The sequence below is a fragment of the Rhipicephalus sanguineus genome, chromosome 1, assembly GCF_013339695.2.
Source record: "Rhipicephalus sanguineus isolate Rsan-2018 chromosome 1, BIME_Rsan_1.4, whole genome shotgun sequence".
Lineage (NCBI taxonomy): Eukaryota > Metazoa > Arthropoda > Arachnida > Ixodida > Ixodidae > Rhipicephalus > Rhipicephalus sanguineus.
Genome location: NC_051176.1, coordinates 236,926,096 through 236,948,586, shown reverse-complemented (window position 1 = coordinate 236,948,586; position 22,491 = coordinate 236,926,096). Strand labels below are relative to the sequence as shown.

The window sequence follows — 22,491 nt, the reverse complement described above, 5'->3', positions numbered from 1 at the left end:
TTAAAATATTAAGGTTTCAGTGTAAAATTGTAATTATTGGTGAATACTGAATAAAATTATGGAAGCATTTCACATCTATGCTGAGTAGTACCTGAAAAAGTAGGCCTTAATTGAGATTAATATTCATATTCTTCTACTCTGTCACATTCTTTGCCTTGTGCTTTGTATAATGTTACAGCAAAAAAGCGGGGGTACTGTAGATGGAGTATAAGCTTGGGAAGCAGACAAATTGCTGGTGAAGGAAAGTAGCAGCGGAGTGCTTACACTTTCAGTGTAAGCACTCAGTAACACCTGTTTGTGTTTTACAGCGAAAGCTGTTATGAGATCATTTCACCGGCTGTTTTGGGCGCCGTAGTTGTCCGCCGCCGCCGGTGTCCGTAACCAGTATCGCTCGAAATAAGAAAAAAAACGAAATGAGAAAAAAATTCCAGGATGGAACGAGGTTCGAACCTGGGCCCTCTGCGTGGGAGCCCAGTATTCAACCTCTGAGCCATGCCGGTGCTTGAAACTGCTTTGCAAAAAGATCCTATACAGGCTTCATGTCGGGAAGGAACCACATTAGCATATGCGATATAGTGTGGTAGAAGAGTAAAATAAGCACCAAGCGTCGCACAACGCGAATTCTGTGACCAGGCATCACACAATGCGAATTGCGCAACGAGTAGGTTGTTGAATGCTTCCAACCCATTACAAAGGAATCTGCCATAATTCTTTGTCGTCATCAGGCACAGCATCAACAAAGTGCGCATAATGCCTTACATGCGTTAAGCAGGTACCGTGGCTCTCCGTAGAATGACGAAAAATGGCACAGTGCCCGCTGCCCTACTTCTCAAAAATTACAATGATTTATAGCATAGTGGGTTCCTCGCAAGTGCACTTTTATTGGTTGCCAAGGAAGCCATTAAGCGCATGATCCATTTACTCGGGGTCTCAGTAAAATTACAATGATTTAGAGCGTAGTGGGTTCCTCGCAAGTGCACTTGTATTGGTTGCCAAGGAAGCCCATCAGCGCATGATCCATTTCCTTGGGGTCTCGGTAAAATTACAATGATTTATAGCGTAGTGGGTTCCTCGCATGTGCACTTGTATTGGTTGCCAAGGAAGCCCATAAGCGCATGATCCATTTCCTCGGGGTCTCAGTAAAGTTCTTCACCCCCCCTCCCCCGTCTCTCTCCCACGTCAACGTATGTTATACAGCATGACGGGAGAGGGAAATAGCGACCGGGCGTCACCCAATGCAAATTACATAACTGGTGGGCGGTTTAAAACTTCCAATCCATTACAAAGGGCTGAGCCATAATTCTTCGTCATCAGTCGTCGTGTCAACAAAGTGCACATAATTCCTTACAGACGTGTAGCTGGTGCCTCGCTTCTCCGCAGAATGACGAATAATGGCTTAGTAGGTGCTTCACAACTTCACAAAAATTGTGATTTATGGCGTGTGGGTACCTTTCTAGTGTACTTGTATTGTAGCCCCAAGAGAGCTTACAATGGGCTGTAGAAATGCCGCTCTTCCAGCTTTCGCTGTGCTTGTGCTGCGGTTTCAGCGCAGGCCTGGCATTTTTTCTTATGGTGCAACTCTTTCTGATGTTCTCTTCCAGTTTGTTATACAGTCGAAACCGGATATATTGAACTTAAAGGGGATCATAAGAGTTCTATATATAAATAATTTGATATATAAAATATTTTATATGTCGAAAACATATTCAAGGAAATTTTACAACTGTTCGATATGCACAATAATTTGTTATATGTGGGTTCGATATATGCGGTTTCGACTGTATCATAGTTGCGGCAGCTTCTTGTGTGGCCATGCTAGACTATTCCTTACTGTTTATTGTAATTACTGTTTGTAGTAAGGTTTATTGATGAGGTTTATTAATGCAATGACGTTGGGGTGAAGAATGACCACACGGTAAAGCAGTGCAAGGCCCGCAAAGCAGCACAGGCTCTCGCGCAATCACAGCACCGGTCTTTTGTCGTCGTCGTCTTCCGCAGGCGCATACCTGTGGGTGCATCTGCTCCACTACACTGTTTCTTTTTGTTTCCTACTATGACGGTCATGTGGTAAATGTGTTAATGCATATGATAAGGCTAAAAATTGTTTTTTTGACGTAACAAAGAGATATACTTGAACAAGGAGCACAATAAAACGATGACAATAAAACACATGGATCTCTTGAATATGGAATGGCTTGAGTACTGATTGGTTTTTTTTAGACATTTGTGTACAAATAAAGTCTGAAACGTTTCCTTCTTGCATATATTATCTTAGCAGGGTTGTAATAAAGGGCCCTGCACTAGGTTAGAGCAATCTGCCTCAGTGGTACAGTGGTTACTGTACTTGGCTGCTGACTCGAAGGTTGCTGGTACGATCCTGGCCACGGTTGTTGCATTTTAATGGAGGCGAAATGCGTAAAACCTCATATATTATTATTATTATTATTATTATTATTATTATTATTATTATGTTAGAGCATTGCAAATGAACAGGAGTGGTGTGTAGGTCACGCAGTGGCGATCATGTCTGCAAAGTATGAAATGACTGTGGTGTGGAAATGGTTGAAAACTTTTAATAAAAAAAGCATATGCCCTTTATTGCAAGGGCATCACATTGCATCACTGGAGCACTGCTACATATTTGTGCAACAGTTCTCCAGTGATGGCTGCGAGCAAGTACCCGTCATTTGCAAACAGGTTGTTCTCGTCCAGCGATTTTATAGATGGTGTAGTGGGCACGAAAATCTGAGCTGAACGTGATGGGCTGTCTTCTTTTCTGTAGGGCATTGGATCTTCCCGAAGTTTTTGGTCAAAGGACTGAAGGAATTTTCAAGCATCTTATTTGGGGACTACAAGTGTGTGTGGCAGCTCCTGTTGCTTGCCAATATGTTGAGAACTGATAGGCACTTTGGACTGCCTTCTGACAGGTATTTCTAGCACAGTACAAGTGTCAGCTAACATTGAGCATTTTTGCTTACATTACCACGTTCATGGCATCACATTTGGGCACAAAGCATGAAACATACAGGAAGGTCAGCACATAATTGCCTGCTGCTTCAAAATTTTTAGGGATTTGTAGATAAGTGTTTGTTGAAAAGCACTGATGCATCAGCTATGAATTGCTCTGTATACACTGGTAAATTTTTCTTCATCAGCTGCTCAATTGTGCTTTCCAGATTAAAACACTTATTGTGTCAGTTTTGTTTAGGTTATACAGCATACACATTGCATTGTTTCTTACATACTTCAGCGCAAATGGTTGATGTTCATTTGTCCACCGCGGTCACCCATTAGTGTATGTTGCGTAAAAACTGCATATCAAAAACAAAATAAAAATCGTAAAAAAAAGAGAGATAAGAGTAGTGGAGTATTTTATTCACTTGACTTAGATTCATGCAGTTCACCTGCATGTATCTTGTCAGTGAGATGGGTGTAAAGTTTTTTTTTTTCATCACTCCGTTATAAGTTCATTCTTCTGAATCATCTCCCATGATGCATCTGGTGGTTGCCAGTAACTTCTTGTTCCTAAAATGTGTTTAATGGAAAATAGCAATACATTTTAATAATTCTGTTAAATTATGCATGAACTTTGAGCCCTGTTTAGTAAGTCTTTTTCAGTGATTTTATTTAGTTTGTATGCTTGGTATTTGTGTTGTTTCTGAAAAGCCATGTAATACTGCATGTTGGTTTCAAGCAAATGTGCTGTATTTTAATTCTGTATCTTTGTGATGTAAATGTCATTTGCAGATCATAAAATGAGTTGGTCATTTGAAACGATCATGCTGTATAAAACTGTTACAAGAAACAGTCGTATTGGTGTTTAATTTATTTTACCTTTTTTTTTTCATTTATATAAATTAGTTCAGGCTTTCTTTATGCCCCAGAGGAAGTTGCAATAGTTATATTTAACAAGTGTGAGAAAATATACAGTAAATATTGACCAAAGTACAAAGTACACCAACCAATGCAAGGTAAAAAAAAAACTTCAATAACAAGACTATTGTCTTTTTAAAAAATCTAAGGAATGGGTAGTTCATTAGAAAACTGTTATTCCTGCATCAGGCTTGTAGTGGCATTTTAAAATGAATCAAATATCTCTATTTGCTGCATTCTGCCAATGACATCTGAGTAATGTAATGCACAAGTAGGTTGTTTTGGAAAACATTTGCAGATTTGGTCTGTGCAAAAGTGTGTGGCAATGTCTGTAATGTTCGAATGTTAGGGGCCTTTATTTTGTGCATTTGTTGCTACACATTAACAAAGAAAGAAGGTCCTCTTCTGTGCAGTGTAGCGTGTGCAAAGTTCAATCTCGGATCAGCTAAAGAAGTAAATGTCAGTGCTCAGAAAATGGCATTTTGGTTCCATAAGCAGTGAAGATTCTGACATTGAACATGCTACTTGTGAAATGATGCCCAGTGAATTGATATGTTAATTGGTCACCGTATCTTATATGAAAGCTTGTTGATAGGTAGATCAGCTGCACGATTTCAGCAAAACACTTGTATTTTTTATTGCTTGTGGCGTATGCATGCACTTTTAACAGTTACTTCATGAGTTCTTGACGGGTGTATATGCTATAGGCAGATATAAGAGTGATGCTTGTGAACTCCCCCCCCCCCTCCCCCCATGACCTTCAAACTACAAACGATGGCTAGCAGTAATGCAGCATGCATGTCTGCATGTAGCACTCACACTCAGAGCATTGTAAAAGTCAAGTTTCTTTCACATTTCATGTAGACATTTCTTCATTGTATCAAAACTTTGTTATACTGAATTGTTGAAATTGTACCTTTTCTGCAGAGTGTTGCCAACCTTTCTTTCTTTTTTTTCTTTTGCATTGAATGGGCTGCAAAAATGTCTGAATAATAAGGCAGTCGGAGAAAAACGAATAAAAAAGTTCAGTTTTGTTGAACCTGAGAGGTGGAGGTTTGATACTGCACTGGCAATTTCCTCTCCATAATCATGGAAAGCAAAAACAAGCGCAAAGCTTTTGTGTCTATGCCACTGCCCTGGCTCACCCAAAGTGGTATGACACGCGAGTGCTATGTTCACCGTACCAAACTGCTGCTCTAGTCTTATTTCAATAAGGTCAGGATCGAACCCCCCTGGATGTGGCAGAAACAGTTAGCTAGTGGTGACACACTGAATTATAACTTTGTTCATGGCCGCCACATTTTCTGTTTCTTGACATCACAAGCATTATGCCCGTAGATTTCTGAAAGATCCAGTATGGCATTGGAAATTTAATTTCTGTTGGTTTAACAGAGGTCTTGTAAGTTAGTTTCAATACTGAACATCCACATAGTGTTATGGCATCGGTAGTAGTGCAGTGGGCAAGTGCGAACAACTTGTAAACAAAATGGTTGACTGCTTAAATGCAAAAGTTGCTGCAGGAGGATTGCACTTACCGAAACGCCTCTGCATTTAGATTTAAGTGTGCATTAGAAAACCACATGTGGTAACAATTAATCGGGAGTCCCCCACTATGGCATGCCTCATAATCATAGTGTGGGTTTGGCACATTAAGCCGCAGAGCTTATTATCTCTATAACACTTGCAAACCGTGTAAGTGAGAATGTGTATTGTAATACAACCATCACCATAGCTTGACTAGCTGAAAGAGAGAGAGATGAAAGAAAGGAAAGGTAGGGAATTTAACCAGAACAGCTATCCAGTTTACTTCCATCTCCTATCCCTCAGTTTACTTCCATAAACTGGGGGATTGGAAAAGAGACTTGACTAAGACATGCAGAGGCTCTAGGTCCGGGGGCCTGGCCATTACTAGTGTCTTTTACCACTGTCGCTTTAAATCGTTTTTCTTTATGTGCCTCTTGTATTAGTTTAAGAGCTTGGTGTGTAGTAGCAGCTACAGTGAGTGATGGAGAAAAGTAGGTTCAGGGCTCACATTCATGAGTTAGCTTGCCACCAGTGGTGAAAGGCTGTGTGTGCAGTAATGAGAAGTCGCTTCTCTGTGCATTTGGGGCTACGAATTTTGCAACTAATAGATCAGGGGTCTCAAAACTCACCTCAGCCACCAGGCCGCAGTCACGCAATTTAGTCCTGCAAGAGCCAGGACAGGGAAGAAGAATCGCGAGTTGGGCTAGTTGGTGGATGTTCATCGTAAAACAATTGACAGTGCAACGGGTTATCCGTTGCACTGTCAGGCAAAAGCAAATGGGGGGGGGGGGGCAGTGGATTGGAGTGGGAGGGCGAAGGGGGGTAGTTTGTACAAATTGTCGACAAACGTTGCCATTTGACAGAAAACTTTTTTCATATCTCCTATACGGGTCATTTCTGAAGATTTGACGCGCAGGATTCTAATAACCTGTCGATACCGATCGCAAAACTGACTAGAACCTGGACACGTATTCTGAAATATAGCTTTTGTTTCACGTTTATGTTACAACACATGGTGACCACATGAGGTGCCTCACGAAAACAATGCATTAGATCAATCATGCCTGTGTAGCTCACGAACATACTTATTTTTTAAAAATTTTAAATGTGGGACGAAAACAGTCATGTGCTGGCCGCAAGCGAGAGGTTCGCCCCCTGTAATAGATTAACAGCTCCTTAAAGCTGCTAAATCTAGAAGTTGTTTACTTATAATAATATAAAATGGGTCCAGAGGCAATGGACAGTGGATCAGAGCTGTCCAGCCTCGATTGCAATTTCACTTGCTTAGTGGAAACCCTATAGACACTTCCCTAACATTTTTTTTCTATTCTTAGCATGGATGTCTGTTACATGTTTTAGAACTATAGGCAATACTGACCAATTTTGGCATGTTGCTGTGAACTCTCATCATTGTATTACCTTTATTGCCTTTTGGTTGCTGTCATAAGATTAATGATACACAGCCTTGTAGACAGATCATTTTCTTATTTGTGAGCAGCTTAATGAACTGTGAATGCAGTCTAGTGGCTGTAGTCACAACTAAGAGTCTTATTCTCACAGGGTATCTATGCACTTCTGAAGCATTAAAATATGTGCACTTGACGTCAAGTGGGCTATGTCGAAAAATTACACTTGATTAATTAATCTATTTTCTTGTTTGCCTTTTAAATAATTAATGGACTCATTTGAATAATTCTCATACACTGTATGATCTAGCATAGTTTAGTGCACCATCTGTTGTAATGTTGAAGACAGGCTTACATTGTGCTGTTTGAGCAGAGTAGCTCTAAAGTATGTTAGTGCTCTGTGCAGTTTACTGTATACAGGAAAAGAGTTTATTATGGGTGGCCAACATAATTTCTTTAATATCCATGTGTTTGTTGCAAGTTACCATTAAATATGTGACTAAAGCAGCTTCAGATTCATGGAAGGTACTGGGAGCTGTAGTTACAATAAATTTTTATTTATTCGTTCTCATTTTTGGCACATTAGCTGCGATTGCCACTAGCTAAGAGAATTTAAAAGTAGTAATTTACTGTGACTTTTTAATTAATTAACTTAGTTGCCAAGTAAGGCGTTTCTCATAATCATATCGTGGTTTTGGGACTTTAAACCCCAGATATTATTATTATTATTATTCAAGGCAAATAATATTTCAGAGGAAGTGGTTGCAGAAATTGCGCAGAAGGGGGTAAGAAAATATGAAGTAAAATACCAATACACGTTAAGGAAATTAGTCTAACACTGAGCAAAATACAGGAACTTGCATACTATTACATTTTACAAAAAAATAGTATCCTTATCATACAATGAACTAGTACTTTTGTGAACGATTCATGATCTACAATGCTGACAAGTGATGTGGCTTGGGATTAGGAGCACCAACTTTTCAGTGTGATCAATATCTTGAGATATGTGATGGGCAGCTGTATGCGCAGATCCTTGTGATGACACAGTGTTTATATGCAGGTTTGTACATTTTTATTTGCCATAAAAAATTTATATGTGTGCTTGTATGTGATGCTTTTAGACAAACAGTAACAATGCAGTTTTATTGTGATGGTGGTGTTTCTCTGATTAATGCAAATTTTCACTCTATGTTAAATTGCAAACCGAGCACCTTTATATGGCTAAGGAATTTTACCTTTCAGTTAAGAACATTGGTAGCAATTCAGAGACCTTCAGGAACGAGAGAAGTCAAAGTTTTTTCTCATTTAATGTAGCAGCTGTAATAATATATTATCTGCTTTTCTGAGTTTCCTTTGTATAAAATAAATATGGCCAAGTGAGTTTCAGCCAGTAACCACGTACTGGCTGAGTAAAATGTTGGCGCATTTTATGAAAGAACCTTTTCTACTTGTGTGCAAATTATACTTTTCATTGTGATGTTACTTAATAACTCTCTTAGCAAACCTTTCTTTTTGCAAGCGTGTGGAGGATATGGTTGTTTCTGTCAAGGTGAAATTATTGCTGGTGCTGTGAGCCTTAAATAGTAATCAGCATGAGGAGTGCTAAATGAACTCGATGAGCGGTGAAAAATGGGCTGATGTTTACACAGTTCACTTGCTTGATCTGAAATTTTGTTTATTGTGAAAACCCAATAAGCAAGTAAAATTTCTGCTTACCTTTACAATATTGGGGAGTGTGCATGGTTGACCTCTCTCTTAGGAGAGGCAAATCGGCCATATATAACTCATCAACCCCGTATAACAGTCTCATATGACTGACATATGTTTTGCAGTCGGAGCTTGTATATATCGAATTACGCATTGTGTAAAAGAGTCTTAACATCTTGAAAATTGCATGCAACTGTATAGCACTGCACTATGCCTTTATCAAACTCCTGTTCCCTTCCATATTTGATATATAGAATGCTGCACTCCTGCAGGTGCACTTCTCCTTATTGACATGCTCGATCACATCATGGTAACATCTCTGCCAATGTAGGGGCGCTGTGTTGGCCGACACTGTCAAGCAGTATATTGAATCGGAAAGGCAGTGCTAGCCATGATGGGAAAATAGGCAACGTGCATGTGTCAAAATATAGATTGGTTGTGCAGCAGGAACGCTGTCTGTTCCCCATTATGATGAATTTATTTTAATAACCTTCACTGCAGCACAGCTTTGTAATGTGGTGAAGGATGCCAGTACCACTGTGAAATGACCACTGTGAAGTGAAATGTACTACCTGTTGTCTCTTGTTATCGGAAAGAAGGCCACTACGCTGCTTCATGAATGCAAAAGGCTTTAGGTCTGATATGCACATTTCATAAGAAGGCATGGAGGAAAAATTAGTAATGAACTTTTATGCTATTTTTTATGTTATTGTTGTGGCCATAGAGAAACAAATCAGTAAATTTCCACATTTTGCTACCTTTTGAAATTGTCGGAGAAGTGTGGTGTTTTTAGATAAGCTTCATATTGTCAAATGTTGTATTTTGAATTATCAGTATATCTATTTTGTGATTTCTTAGCGTTTGATATAGTCAGGTTGGTGCGTATGTGTAAAAAAGTGGCAGTATAATACTCCTGGGGACAAAAGTCTCCAATACACAGGCTCCGTGGCAAATGTGAATTTCGGCTATGTTAATGTTAATGCATCAGCCTTATAATTTAATGGATGACTGTACAGGTTGCAAAAGCTGCTGCAGGCTGAAACTATATTCTCCAGATAAACATGAATTCAGCTTTTTTGCAAATATTTTGTCCTGGCCACTATTGTCCCAATAGTGCCTACACAGCATTAGCTCGCACCGGACATGGTGGGTTGGGATCATTGGGAGAGGCCTTTGTCCTGCAGTGGACATAATATGGGTTGAAGACTGTGATGGTGTACAGTACTCACGAATTGAAGTAGGACAGTTTAGGGCTAAGTAATGCAGATGTTTTCGTTTCTACAGTCTTCAGTTCACGTCATATCGGCGTAATTTCAACTGGAATGCATAGATCAGAGCCAACATTATCTTTAGAGACCAGATTCGTCGCGCCATGACGTGGTTATCTCGAGCAATTGTGCATACAAGTCGTTATACTAAAAAATTTGATGTCGTGTTTGAATCCATGAGTACTGTACCTACGTAGACATATTAAAGGTTAACTCGCTGAATTTGATTTGAAGCTTTGATGGGATGAGCAGTGCATATGCTTCACTAAAAAAGTTACTTTGTGTGAAACTCATCTTTTGTGTCTTTTTATGTATTCTCCAATAGTAATATCAAATCTCAAGGCCAAAAGTCTGGCTAACATTGTTGATTACCTACACCCTCTATTAGATTATAATGTAAGTAGGTGAAGAGAAATAAGTGTATTGGGGGCAGGAGTGTACATAGGGCTTGCAAAAGTGGGAGTGCTCTTTTACCATATTTATAATTAAGCTATTTAAAGTCAGGTTGTAAGCAATGCAACGTTGCTCAATTAGTGAAGTTCCTCTGGCATTTATGTGTGTAATATCCATATAACTATCTTCTATGTGGCACATGGTCAACATGTATGGTGTGGATGCATTTATGATGTCACAAGCAGTTCATAAGTTGGGCCACTGTGTTGCTGTCCATGATGCTGCTGGCTCATCGACTGTTTTTAGCAGCCAGACTTTGCTGTAGGCAAGATGTGCAGGCGCCCATTCACCAATGTTTGGTATCACTTCATAAAGAATGCCAGGTGATGAAAATTGATCCAAAGCTTCCCATCACAATTTCTCTCATGGTTCTAGGTGTATGGTTGCAATATTAGATTCATATGTGCCATCATTGTGTATTTTGTTGCTGCATTGCATAATATGACAGCTAAGTTGTAAAAACCCCACCATCTGTTCGTATCATATTTTACTACAAATTATGTGGCACAGATAGCTAGATTGTCTCCCTGTATCTAGAACCTGCACCAGTTTGTAAATTAATGTTGCTTTCAAGAGCAGTATGAATATTCTGTACTGACAAATGATCACTACAATAGGTAAAGTAATGAACATATTTTAGTAATTAGATATATCAGTCTGCCGTGTTACGGTGCCTGGCTGCTAAACCGAAAGTCGTGGGTTTAATCCCGGCCGTGATGTTCGCATTTTGATGGATGTGAAATGCTAGAGGCCCTTGTACTGTGCGATGTCAGTGCACGCAAGAGAACATCTGATGGTTGAAATTTCCGGAGCCCTCCACTACGGTGTGCCTCATAATTGTGTCATCGTTCTTGCATGCAACATCCCACAAATTATTATTATTAATTAGATATAGCAAAGACTTCCAGTGAAGTCAAAACATGTCAGCACCGTAAAAGGAATCTGAAATGTTGTAGTAATTTTTATTAACCACAAAAAAATCGTGCGAGACATGACATGTCAAACACAGTTGATGTATATATAGCACTACTTTTCTTTTGTTAAATGTTTCGTTTTATTCCATGGAATATCCAGATTATGTTTACATTATTTCGGTTTTATATGTGCAATACAGTGTTTGATGTCTTCATCGGACATAGATAACATGCATGTAATGTGTTGCAAGATTTGAAAACTTGCCCACCTCTAAGCTTTTGTCTTGTATTAAAGTTGTCTGAAATGCAGTTGATATGAATTGAACACTTTGAATAAGAGCATAAGCGAATGATTTGAAATGTCTCTTCTTCGATGCTTCAGGCTTGTGTGTGACCCGACATCACAAGGCAGCTAAATTCCACCAACTGCCCTGCTTGTAAATCTCTTGACATTGGTATACTTGCTTCATGTGAAAGTCCTTGAGGCCTCTATTGTGTACAACATGGCCATGGAAGTGTTAAGTTCGAAAACTGAGTGGACACATGCTGAGCTCATTACAAATAAGAACTGAAAGAGCAACTTCTGCGCTGGTTACCTTGCTTCATGTCTAACCTTCTTTCGACAAGTCCAAATGACAGACTAGTTGCTTTCCGGTGGCATGTCTTTATTTTTTTTAAAAGGCGAACAAGTAGAAATCTGCTTGTGCTTTAATTTTGTGGCCTTAGTTTTGATGCTTGTAGAAGGCAAGCCAGCCTGGCCCATCAAATCACTGAGCACGGGCCACCCAGCCCGGCCCAATCAATGGTGGACCAGTATGCCTTCCTACAGCTGTTCTCTAGTAAAGTACATGGTAACACATGATGGTTACATGTGTATTAAGGCAAATAAATGTGCTATCTCCACTGCTTGTTAACATGTAACTATACACATAGGAGACAGGTACTGTCTGCTGCTCTTACAACTATTGCTTGGAATGTTTTGTGCTATGAAACGGTCGTATCGATTGTATCAAGCAGGTGCTGGTGAGTGACATGCTACAGTTTAGATGTCACTGTATGGAGTGCGGGCGTGCCACTCACTTGGCACTTGCTGCTTACCTTACAAACAATAGCGAGCGGCATGCCCCACCCTATACAATGTCACCTACAATATCATGCCGCTTGCCAGAGGCTGCCCAGCTGTGAGCAATGCTTTTAACTGTGTGCTAATGCAAAACAGGCATGTGGACCTGTGTGTAGTATGATTTTCATGTGGAAGTGTAGTGCTTGCAAGAATTTTGGGTACAAATCTAGCTCCAATGCTAAACCAACCCACTGGACAAAATATGCCTCTCAACCCGAGCCTAAAGGAGTACCACCCTGGCTGCCCAAGCACAGCCCATGTGCTGGGCAGGATCCAACTCTTCAGGCTGGCCTGGGCACATGCACATCTCTACAAACAAGTACTGATACGAAGTGTGGTATCAAATGAAATTGTCTATGAAAGCCAATATCTATGGACTGTGTGAGGTTCTGGCAGGAACTAGTTATGGTCCTAGGGGAGTGAATTATGTGGTAGTTCACTTTTTTTTTTTTTTTAAATGTTGAAACTGTTAGTAATCTTGTAGCAAATAGAACTTTCTTTGCATTGCTGGCATTCTGTTCACGATACATATAGGCAGTGTCATGCAGGTGGGGCACAAAGAACAGTGCAAAACTGATAGGATATGCTATACTCACAACACCAACCAGGACTAGGTTCATGCTATTGGGTGTACTGGGCATGTCATTATTTGAACTATGAATTTGCAGCAGGGCTCTTGCCTTTTTGATGCTTTATAATATGTTGCATTCCATAATTAATGAGTGTTAAATGAACTTTGTCTTGATGAAAGCAATGAAGCATTGGCAGTTGCTTATACACACATGTAGGCAACTAAATACCTAGCTTATGGTGCAGCTGCATTGGATGTCTTTCATGTACTAAGGTATGAGGCAAAAACTTTGTACAAGCAAATAAGACAACTGCAATTTGTGTGAGTTAAATCATCTGCACATTTTTTCGCATAGTTCAGTTATTTTCACAATAAACAATGTACTCTATATATCTATGCTTTTATTCGTAACCTTCACCTGATCAAGTATACATTCCTGTTTTACACTGTTCCTCTTGCTGATGTATTTGGTGTGTGTTACTGTCCCAATAATTTGTCATTAGTCCTATTTGATAAGGTAATTTTAATGTGTGCGTTTGTGTGTGTGTGGGATATATGTGTGCAGCTTCATTGACAAATGAAATGTCATCAAGTTAGGGCTAAAGGATAGTGTTTTGTTTCTCCTTTTGTGACTTAACATGATGTTGGACGACTGGTTTGTTTGCTTTTAATTAATTCTTCATTTTCTTTGATGGTTCAATGGTGATGCAAAATAGCATTTTTTCATTAGTTATTGTGAAAGGAATTCAGCATTGTACTTTTCCGTTTGCATATTTGTCCATGGTAGCTTACTTCTCTAAGTTTTCAAAAGATGGAAGCCATAAAACACAAATTCTGACTTTTTAGGCTGCAGCTATGCAGCTAGTACACAAGGGATGCAGTTTGCAGTTGCCTCTGTGCTGTAAGCATTGGGCGTATGCATTCGTGGGCTGTGCTGTAAGGCCAGCAGAAAATTGAAGGTATTCTTTGCCATCCATTTGAACAAAAAGCTGCCATTGGCTAAACATCTAGATTCTATATGCTGTGTGTTGATATGCTGCTTTTGATGGTAGTGCATTTGACCTAAGGCCACTGTACAATGGGCAATGGGGATACTATGTTGTATTCCCAGTGCTGCATTGCTCAAGACTGGTTTTGGGACAAAGCTGAAACATTTATCTTCAACTTTCCCCAAACACTTGACTGCTGGGTAGCCTTTGAAACACTCGTCTGACCCAAACACTTGACGGACCCATGGCAGCCTTTGAACGTATATTGTACACTTGTGATCTTTAGAAGAAGGTACATTAAGTTTCTTTTCACAGGGTTACTCATGACATGGATTAAGACCTGATGTCATTATGCACCAAGCAGCTTTTCCATTGAATATTTGATCCAATGGAGCATTTAATTTTTGGTTGAAATGTTAGAATGCAAGTTTTGCTGTTTATGTACTCTCAGATTGCTCGTGCATGTAACAACTGTTAAAAAAATTACGAGTTTCTGGTATACACATTTCTCCTAGCTAAGTCACTGGCTCATCTTGCTTTGAGGTAGCATTTTGTGGTTGGTTCAGCTTAATGCCACACTTGCATGCATAACTTGCCCGTTTAATCCGTGATAAAACTGAAATGTGGGTCGTCCAGGGCAATGCTACTAAAAATATTGATTTTCCCCTAGTTGAACAATGGCTTTATTTGTCATCACTAATAGTAGAACTGTTACATTGCAGTGAATTTAGCTGACGTTCTGTTAATAGATGATGCACACTTTCATTTTGTATTGTGAATGTCCTGGGCAAGTGTGGAAATAAATTTAGTTTTCAACTGAATCTGCCATGAAACGCTACCTCTGTGCAAAATTTCAGTGTAAACAAGCCGTTATTTCAGGGGGATGGGTTGTGTATTACTTCTATTTATGCAACACCTGGTACGTCATACTCATTAGAACCGATGCCTTCCAGTTGTTGCCGTACGCTAAAAATAAATTGCTTTAATGTTAGTAATCAATTTTACTCTACTGTAGCACATGTATTTAAAAAAAAATCGGTGACCTCATGACATCAGTGTAGTAGTTGGAGATAGTAACATTTGCTTTCTGAAGTTCATACATATCACAGTAGATACACAATACAAGATATGATGGGCACGGAAACTGCTGAGACAGAGCAAGCTTTGTCTTCTTCCCATCATTTGGTATGCCTTGTACATTCAATGAAAAGCATCCAGCTTACTGTCCTTACTTCTAGTGGCTCTTTCATAGGACTTGACTTTTTTGTCATGATATTGCTCTGTGAAGTGAATGATTTATGTAAGTGTATGAGATCTTGTCTTGCTGCTCCTCTTCTGATTTTTTTTTCTTCCATTGCTTCAGCAGTGTATGGCTGTTTGTTTGACTGACTGTGCGTGTACTTGCACACACACACACACAACTTGCTTATTTTTTTTTGTTACACAATTCTACATTACATGTGGGCACACCTGCATCAGCAGAAAGTTTGTTCACAATATTCTTCTAATGTGAACAAGCTGAGATGAACAAAGTGCCTGAAACTTATATTTTCTTTTATTGGTTGAAGATGAAGTTTGTTTAAAATGTTTTCGTCGTTAAGTTGTGTAAGAAATCTTTTTGTGAGCTAATACGACGATGGCTATGCTGAGTGTTAGCCATTAGAAGTTGATGGAGACTTAATAAGTTTGAAGTGACTAGCAGCTTCTCCAGCTGAAAACTAGGATGTTACTGCAGAGGTTCGTGGTAATTCAATTTATTGGTATCGCCACAAATTGTGTGCACAGCATTATGGCTTCTGGTATTGATCTGTTTCTGCTGTTTGTATATAGGTGAAGCCCAGGGTGCAAGGACGGGATTCACCTGGCATGATTGGTTACCGATTGTACTAACTGTGGTAATTCTTTTCTTGATTTTGTTGTACTTAGCTTGTGATCTGTAGTGCATTTGTGCATGGCAAGAATTTTGAGAATATTCACGTTTAAAGTAAGCCTTGTTAAACTTAAAAGTAGAGGCATTCAATGTTGTGATTTGGTGAACAAATACAGTAAAACATTTTTCTTAAGCTTTCATAATTATTAGTAATTTTTAGATGAATACTGACTGAGTTCTATGTTGACTTATTGTAATACAACTATTGTTATTATAGTTCGTTTGTTTTTTATGGTCAGGCATGTTCTTCTTAGATGTTTCCACAAAATTTAAAAGATGGTTTGTGTAGCTTTTTAATATACAACCTAGTTATTCTTTTTCTGTAAGGGTAGCAGGTTACATAAGGCATGATTCATAATGTTGCTTTTTGTTAATTCTGTCGTGTGTAGTTTTTGGAGACGTCATTGCTAGCCTTTGGCACAATTATCTTTATGAAGTGTGCTTTTTCAGAGTTGGGAAAATAATAGATATTTGCTTGTTTTAATGAAATGCTCTCGGACACAGTTAGTGTCACTTTCTATTTCATGACTACCAAGTACTGCTAAGCGGATACTGAAAAAGCAATTTGGGCCAAAGACTAGCATTGACTTCTAAAAGTGGAGCAGCAGGATGCATAAATTTGTTTTATATTCTTTTTTCGTTCAGTTGACTCTAACTACCAAGAGTCCAAAGGCCAGGTTGAGTCTGGGGCATTGGCGAAGAAATTTCCGAAGGATTCTCAGCGTTTCAGGTAGTTGATGTCGTGTACCTCTGGTCTGCATGGTTAATCCTCATGTTTATGTTTGCGAAATGTAGAAGGGAAAAAAAGTGGATGATATTATTACATCGCACATGATCATAATTTGGAGCTTTGATCTCACCGTTGCCAAATTTCGCACCTTAATTTGACCATAATTAAAGTGAACTATGGGTCTATTTATAGCAAAAGACTTGTTGTCGCCGGCCCACACACATTTTTTAATCACAGGCTTTTCCGTAACACACACAGATGCACGTATGCGCCAGTGATACAACGAAGCATTGCTGAAATGGCATACTATTTTGCTTGTAGTTTTGAGAGTATAACTATGTTGTGCTGCTCAGAAGGTGAGTGTTCTTTTCTAGAAACTGTTCATAAAATATATTCTGAAGCATCGCAATTCAATAGTTCTTCATTGTGAGTAGTCCTGTTCTAAGTAGCAACTGGCCCATTGAAGTTCCACCTTTTTTTTGGTTGTGCAGCTACCTCTGCAGGTGTTTGCTGAACCATGTTGCTGGCCAATGCAACCCTTGGATGCAGCAGTTTTCTTTTTTTTTTCTTTTAAACATCTTAATTTGGTGACACCACTTGGTGACAACCTTGTTGGCAATGGTGAAACAGATTGAGCCTCTTCTTTTTTTCTCTCTCTAAATAATTTAGAGTAAATGAATCCTATAAGAGCAAAAAGGGCCTTGAAATGTTTGTTGTATGGCAGGACTTATATTTAATTGATGCTGTGTAAAAATATTGCAGAGGCTCATTGGCTTACTAGCACATGTTTAGTAGGTAGTGTATTACTAAGTATGTTCCCCGTAACAAAGCTCGTTTTTCAACACTTGGAACATTTAATGTCTGTGCTTCTTTGAGAGGAGCCTAGTGTTAGTCATTTTAATATCTTATGTAGTGTGAACTTCGATCATCCTCACACATACCACATGTCAATAAAGGTGGGTTTCACGAGTTGCTCCATTTCCTAGCTCTGTAAATTAGCATGTGAAATGTGAGCGATGTAGGCCAATGGAGTAAAAAGGGGCAGTACTCAGTCAGCTCCGTTTGGCATTTAGAGGAGTACTGACACGAATTTTAAATATTTTCTGATTGTTGCTCTAAATAAAAACACTGGTGTCAAGATCCCTAAAGAGAGTATTGTGGTGCCTGGGAATGCATCGAATATATTTTTAATACCGTTACCGGAAAAAAACACTTTCAGTTTCGATATCGAGGGGGTGGCTTCTCAGTGACATGTCATTGCGTTGTGACGTCACGGGGAGAAAGCTACTCGCGACGTACTAGCGGCAGATCTGTCATCTGCTCATGGTGCATGTAAACAACGATGAGTGAATTGTTGCCCAGAGACCCCGACAGTGATCTCTGCGATTTAAGCTGCATGCAAGACGCAGAGTTCGCAAACTCGGTGGAACTGTGTTGACTCGTCGGGATAGTGTCTATTGCAGTGGAGCTGGCTTGCACATTCTCAGTGACGAAAACTTTAAAATCAAAGTAAAATATTTTATACGTCTTGTCTGACTCCGGTGTGTGGAGAGAGTTAACACTGCATGCCAAGAAAGTGAAAAATGTCCCTTTTGCGATGTCTAAAAATCTTGTCAGTACTCCTTTAAATGCTATGGGGAGTAACTAACAAGAAGATGGTGTTATCTAAAGTTTAATAATTGATAATTAATTTATTTATTTACTTATTGGTAAAGATGCTCATGTTAGAGGAGATGTTAAGTGGTAGGTTGTTTATGTAAACTAGGGAGAGGAGGGGTTGAGAAAACTTCTATGGTAAAAGCAGAAGAAAGAGGGGACGAGTGTGAATTCGTGTAGACCAATTGTTGTCGGTTTGTTAGTAATGCTTATACCCATGATATGATGGCCTGGTGAAGGTTTTAGCAGGAAATTTTCGTACTGGACGGGAATGTGGTACCTTATTCAAAGCCTTAACAACGGATATCTACAGGAATATTGAATTCAGACAGATTGAATTTATTGTTTTGTCGTTGCCTGATATATAGAGTGAACATTCGCATTTATTTTTGTCACAAAAAGGTGACCTCAGGAAGGTGAAGAAATACATATTCTGCTAATTTTGTACTTTGACTACATGTTTTAATTTCTGCAAGCACTTTTTAACATTTTGGGTTGCTTAAACATATTTTATAATTCGGGCGTTGCTGACTTCGAGACTCCTGAATTTGCATGTTTATATTTTTTGTCATAGAAACTAGAATTTCGAAATTACCAGCCATGTTCTAAAATGTACCACAAAGTACAACTGTTACTGGCAATATAGGGTCTCTCATCAGGTTTGAGCATTACCCGCAGACAAGCACAGGGCAGATATCGCATAGTGACAGTTGTATCTGCAGAGTAATTATACCCATTACACACAAGATGATGTCCAAATTCGGCATACCACATCAAATACATTGTTCCTGTAGTGCACAAATAGTCCAAAGCAGTGTGGGCAAGACAAACAGCAAGAAAAGAAGAGTGATAAAGAAAGGAGGTTGGGTTTATGACAAAAGAAATAATATATCCTCCACTCTTGTATGGGTGAAGGCAGGGGAAAATTTTTGCTTATGTGTGCTGATGGAGGCAAGAGCAGTGATCGGGCTCCAGGGAAAAGTATCTCCCCTCACTGCAGCATGATATTACCACGCTTCAGTTTCTGCTGCCTCCCATAACACTGAACCGTGACGGATGGATGTGGGCGAGTTGGTTCATTCTTGATCTCAAAAGTAATTGGGAATTTGTGCAAAATAAATTTAGTGCTGTACTTGCCACATCAATACTGAACCGTATTCTAAAGTTCTGCCATGAGAACTTTTTAACTCCCATTGCATAACCAAGATTTAAAGAGGCCCTATGGGGTCTTAATGAGAACTAACAGACAATAATGCCAAGGGATATATAGGGGATGTTATTTGTAGTAATTAGGATATAAATGTAAAAGTAAAGTGGACGAAAAGATAACTTGCCGCCGGCAGGGACCGAACCTGCGACCTTCGAATAATGCATCCGATGCTCTACCACTAAGCTACGGCGGCGGTCGCCCTCCCGTCGACTTTATGGTGTATATATGTGCATTCAAACCTAGGAGTGTTAGCGCTGATCGCAGCCATGGCGGCGAGTGTGGAACACTTTTTTTCTGCCTGTTGGCGTCACGTAGCACGTGATCTTTTCACGAGCAGGCAGCTGACCAATAATCCCTCACGTACTACCTGAAGGCATCGAGTCTGCCAGAACGAGACCCTCGCTATGAATGAAAGAAAGATGATGACTATTAAGGGTTCGTTTTTCTTTGTTCATAGTTTAGACGCGGAGCGCGAAGTTGCCATTTTCTCAGGTGCCCTCTTTTCCTGCAGAGGCCCATCCTCACTCTGGTAGGCGTGTGTGACGTCACACGGCAGACGGCATGCTATTGGCTGATAGCCGACATAAATCGAGAGCGGCGTTCGGATTAGATGCGCTTCTTGCCACGGAGTGTTGCACTTGCTGGCACCGAACTCCTCAGTCAGCTAACTTTACACGGTAGCCACACTCGTGCACACGAATCACAGTGGGAGAGAGCGATCGCATTTCATGACGCGCACTCAAGGTCATGACGCGCGCTGACGTAACTTCTTTCCCCTGTGTCATTCCTCCCTGTGTAGCTTCCAATGCGCTCCTCGGGACGAGTAAGGACGGAGAGCGCTCAGAGCGTGCGCCAAACCTCCCGTAACTCCGCTCGTTCTTGACGGATTCGAGAAATTTTTGCGACAATTGATTTGGGAGGCAGTAAACTCCGATACGGCGGAACATGGGAGAGGCCTTTGCCCTGCAGTGGGCGTAGACGGGCTGGTGGTGATGATGATGATGATGATGAAACTCCGATGCTGAGTTCACTAGATCATTACTTGGAAAAGTGGTTCATGACCCATTTAAGCATACTTGTGGATTACCAACGTCTCCAAGTAGTCCGCTGCGGTGGTATAGCGGTTACGGTGCTCGGCTGCTGACCCGAAGGTCGCGTGTTCGATCCCGGCCGTGGCCGTCGCATTTCGATGGAGGCGAAATGGTAGAGGCCTGTGTACTGTGCGATGTCAGTGCACGTTAGAGAACACCAGGTGGTCAAAATTTCCGGAGCCCTCCACTACGACGTCCCTCATAATATCGTGGTTGGTAGCATCAGATATATTCTAAATTTTCTATATATCCTAAGCATTTTTATTTTACTTACCACCAAGTCTGTGCCTTTTTTGCATAGATGCCAATAGAAGTTTTATTCTCTGACTACCAGTAGCAGTTCGCCTGGAGACACTGGTAGCCTTCTGTTCTATTCCTTGCCTGCATAACTTAACGCTTTGTCAGAAAAAAAATGGAAGGGTAACAAAAATTGAGTGATATCCTAAGTTGTACTCTTGCAGTTACTACTAAGTAACCTGTGCATGTTAGTATTAAAAGTCTCCAATTTCTTTGTTTGTTCATTTGGTGGGTATCCACATGCAATCACATATGTTTGTTTTTCCTGCCTTTTTTCAAAACAAAATGCTTTGAAATGACATGCTTTCTTAAAAGTGTCATTGTGCTTCATTACTACAGACTGGATTTTAGGCAAATGCCTATTTTGTTCCCTGCACTCCTGTCATCCCTTTGATATATGAGCATGAATTAGGGGTAAGAAGGGCTTTTATAACGTTTTTATAGTGCCTATAAATGCCTATTTTCAAAATTGGGTCATATATGGTCACTATTTAGACCCGTTTCCTTGAGTGCAGTTTGAGACCGTTATTTATGTTACCGGGCAGCAATGACTGTTTGGAACTGTCGGATATTCATGTACCGTACACGCGTAATAATATGCTCTATTCCAATGGTCGCTAGACTTGAAGGGATCCCAGAAAGTGTAGCGCAAGGGTTTTGGTGATTGACGATAAATATTTACCGTCGTAGTTGTTGAACTACGCGGTCGGGGACTGACCGGTGGTCAGTCCCCGCGCAGGCGGAATTCCTCAGTCAACACGTGCGGTCAACACGGAGAAGAGTAAAAAAAAAAAAATACTCTGGATACGATGAGCAAAAAACCGGCCAATGACGGCCGGCCTTAGGTGCGGACCGGCGACCGGCCCCTTGTCTAAAAAACCGGCCCGGCCGGTCCAAAACCGGGCAGGTGGCAACCCTAGGTCGAGCAATGCTTCAATATAGCTTTCATATAGCTTTCAATCATAGGAATACAAATGTAATGTATTTATTAGACTGCTATAAAAGCGGATCCAACACTGGAAACCACAGACGTTAATCTCATATGACGCCTGTATCGTAGGAGTACATATTTAGTGTTTATTGCTTTCTTGTAAAATTAGATAGCCACCACAACAAACACAATTGACGTTGCACTGACATTACGCTTGCATAGGCTGTTTTTCCAAACCAGTTTAAAGACCTGGCGTGGCTCTATGGTAGAGTACCTGATTGCCACGCAGAATTCTTGGGTTCGATTCCTGCTGGGATTCTAATTCTTATTCTTCCCATTCGTCGGGTCAACGCCGCCGATATCGGTTTTTCTTAACGCTCTCTCATTTAAATTACGAATGTCTGTTCTCGCCGTTTCTGGGTCGATATAAACTGTCAATCACCTGTGGCGCATACCCGTACGCCGCGGCCCGTGGTAAACACGTATGTGCCACACGTGTCTAGACGAAAGGGTTTGACGACGTACGCGACAGGATTTTCACGTTATTCACGTCACGATTTCACGTCAAGACTCGACAGTCATATTCGTCAAATCCTCAAACCCTCCCATGCCAACTTTGGTCTACACCAAGTTAAGCAGGCGATCATGAGAGCACCCAGACGTAGGCGGCTAGATAGATAGTAGATAGATAGAAACGCTCAAAGTGCCGAAAGTTCGCTAAGAAATGCTTTGCATTTAAACACACCATCTACAGCTGCGATTCGAACCCGGGTCTTTTAAGTGGGAGGCGGGCATTCTACCCCTGCACCACTTCG

The 22,491-nt window shown here is 40.3% G+C and overlaps 1 protein-coding gene and 1 non-coding gene across 3 annotated transcripts in view; one reads left to right on the top strand and one right to left on the bottom strand.

Moving 5' to 3' along the window:
* The window catches only part of LOC119375118 (serine/threonine-protein kinase PRP4 homolog), an 86,055-nt gene extending 69,017 nt beyond the window's left edge, over positions 1-17,038 (top strand). Inside the window, exons 17-20 of one of the 2 annotated variants that reach the window (XR_005180349.2) lie at positions 2,783-2,927; positions 15,662-15,726; positions 16,407-16,491; positions 16,983-17,038. The gene's annotated coding sequence lies outside the window, so the exon portion shown is untranslated. Of the gene's footprint in view, positions 1-2,782; positions 3,024-15,661; positions 15,727-16,406; positions 16,492-16,982 lie in introns of those variants that run through there. The other variant, XM_037645317.2, reaches the window with a different exon arrangement.
* Positions 17,039-19,478: 2,440 nt separating this feature from the next.
* Trnam-cau (transfer RNA methionine (anticodon CAU)) lies at positions 19,479-19,550 on the bottom strand. The gene has a single exon. It is a non-coding gene; the product is annotated as a tRNA-Met (tRNA).
* Between the last annotated feature and the right edge of the window lie 2,941 nt (positions 19,551-22,491).